The 2,570-nt window shown below is 61.9% G+C and overlaps 1 pseudogene; it reads left to right on the top strand.

The window, feature by feature from the left end:
* Positions 1 to 980: 980 nt before the first annotated feature.
* On the top strand, positions 981 to 1,072 carry LOC138379777 (small nucleolar RNA U13; annotated as a pseudogene).
* Positions 1,073 to 2,570: the final 1,498 nt, after the last annotated feature.

Below are 2,570 nucleotides of genomic sequence, written 5' to 3'. Positions count from 1 at the left end.
ACAGAAAAATATTAGCCGGGCACGGTGGCGCATGCCTGTAGTCCCAGGTACTCGGGAGGCTGGGGCAGTAGGATCGCTTGAGCCCAGGAGTTTGAGGTTGCTGTGAGCTAGGCTGACGCCACGGCACTCTAGTCTGGGCAACAGAGTGAGACTTTGTTTCAAAAAAAAAAATATATATATATATATATATATATATATATAAAAATATATATACACACACACACACACACACACACACACGTATATCCAATTAGCTGGGCATGCTGGCACATGCCTGTAATCCCAGCTACTCGGGAGGCTGAGGCAGTCTGATCGCTTGAGCCCAGGAGTTTGAGATTGCTGTGAGCTAGGCTGACGCCATGGCACTCTAGCCAGGGCAACAGAACGAGAGACTCTGTCAGAAAGAAAAGAAGAGCGAGAGCGAGAGAGCGAGAGAAAGAAAGAAAGGAAGGGAGAGAAAGGAAAGAGAAGGAAGGGGGGGGGAGAGAGAGAGAGAGAGAGAGAGAGGAGAAAACTATTAAAAAATTCGGGACCAGATCCATCGGTCGGTACTCAGAAGCGTGACGATCGGGTGTTCCCGAGCACGTGTGAGATGTGTCTTCTCCCTGACGCCGCGTTTCCTCCACACACACATCACCCATCTGCCGTGGAAAAAAAGCAACAAAAAGAGAGAAAGAGATTAAGAAGGGAAAATGGAAACAGGGCAAAAGAGGAAGAAAGAAAGAAATTTCGAAAAAAAGAGACCAAAGTCACAGCGAGAAGGAAGAATACTGAGCCCAGAGCGACACCTAGTGACCACACCGTCACAAGCACCCTAGGGCCCCAATTCGCCAGAGACATCTGGTGGACCCCAGGGCAACATGTGGTCGACCCGGGGCCATGGCGTCTGCAGCCGATTCCCAGGCGGGCACACGAGCCCGGGGAAACTCATTCTCAGCGCGGGGAGGAGGGGAGGGGAAATAATAGCAAAGTCACACCAGATCCCTTTCTAGTTCATAAACGTGTTGATTGCGTGTTCACGCGCACGTGTGAGAAGGGCCTCCTGGTGTGTCGGCACGTCACCCGCGTGACGTGAAACCATGAATCCGGGGGGGGGGGAGCGGAAAGGCGGGCAGGAAAAGGCAAAGAGAGAATAGATAAAATGAAAGGACCAAAAAGAAAGTCACACAGCAGGGTAGGGGAGTGAGAGCAAGTCGAGAGACTGCAGACAGAAACTCCGAGAGGAGAGGAATGCTCCGGAGCGCCCCCTCGCCCCGCGCGAGAAGAATACCGATCGCAGGGTGACCCCTAGGGGCAGCGAGGCCAGAGAGACCAAATCCGTCCCGAAGCCTCCCTGTCAGGACGACAACCACAGACCAGACATCTGGTCAACCACCCAAGGACCAGACATCTGGTCAACCAGCGAACCCATGCGGAGGCCGCATGCAGCAGCGACATCTGCACGACCACTCAGGGTGCTCCCTGCCGGGAGGGTGTGTCTCTATGTGTGTGTGTCCGGGGGGGGGGGGGAGATTGCGATGAAAGTCACGCCAGGTCCCGGGATAGCTCGTGAGCGTGATAATTGCGTGTGTGTGGAGAAAAAAGGGGGCGGGGCGATAGGGAGTAAAGAAAGGAGGAGCGGGCGAGCGGAGGGGTGGGGAAGGAGAGGGAGTCGAGAAGCCCGCAACCGCAGCGCCCCCTGGCGGTGATCCCCCTCCATAGCATCGATGGGGCCAGCCCCGCAGAGACTAAGTGCGACGGGACATCTGGTCAACCCCAAGGACCATGGGATCCCGGCACGAAACCGGCGGAGGAGGAGGAGGAGGAGGAGGAGGAGGAGGAGGAGGAGGAGGAGGAGGAGGAGGGCTAGGGGGCGGCGGGGGCGGGCTAGGCGGCGGAGGCGGGCTAGGCGGCGGCGGGCTAGGCGGCGTAGGAGGCGAGCTAGGCGGCGTCGGCGGCGGGCTAGGCGGCGGCGGAGGCGGGCTAGGCGTCGGCGGGCTAGGCGGCGGCGGAGGCGGGCTAGGCGTCGGCGGGCTAGGCGGCGGCGGCGGCGGGCTAGGCGGCGGCGGGCTAGGCGTCGGCGGCGGCGGGCTAGGCGGCGGCGGGCTAGGCGGCGGCGGAGGCGGGCTAGGCGTCGGCGGGCTAGGCGGCGGCGGAGGCGGGCTAGGCGTCGGCGGGCTAGGCGTCGGCGGGCTAGGCGGCGGCGGAGGCGGGCTAGGCGTCGGCGGGCTAGGCGGCGGTGGCGGCGGGCTAGGCGTCGGCGGGCTAGGCGGCGGCGGCGGCGGGCTAGGCGGCGGAGGCGGGCTAGGCGGCGGCGGGCTAGGCGGCGGAGGCGGGCTAGGCGGCGGCGGGCGGGGGGTGGTGGTGGAGGGGGAAAGAAAAATAAAAAATCCCACCTTCGGACACGTATTGAGGTACGAGGGAGAGGTTGTCGAGGAGCCCGCAACCGCAGCGCCCTCTGGCGGCGACGCCCCTCCATAGCGTCGACGGGGCCGGCTTCGCAGAGACTAAGTGCGACGGGACATCTGGTCAACCCCATGGACCATGGGGTCCCGGCACGACACCGGCGGAGGCGGAGGCGTTAGCGAGCC

The sequence above is a fragment of the Eulemur rufifrons genome, unplaced genomic scaffold (genome assembly GCF_041146395.1).
Source record: "Eulemur rufifrons isolate Redbay unplaced genomic scaffold, OSU_ERuf_1 scaffold_158, whole genome shotgun sequence".
In the NCBI taxonomy this organism is placed as follows: Eukaryota; Metazoa; Chordata; class Mammalia; order Primates; family Lemuridae; genus Eulemur; species Eulemur rufifrons.
Note: the sequence above shows the minus strand (reverse complement) of the source record. Positions and strands in the feature narration are given on the sequence as shown.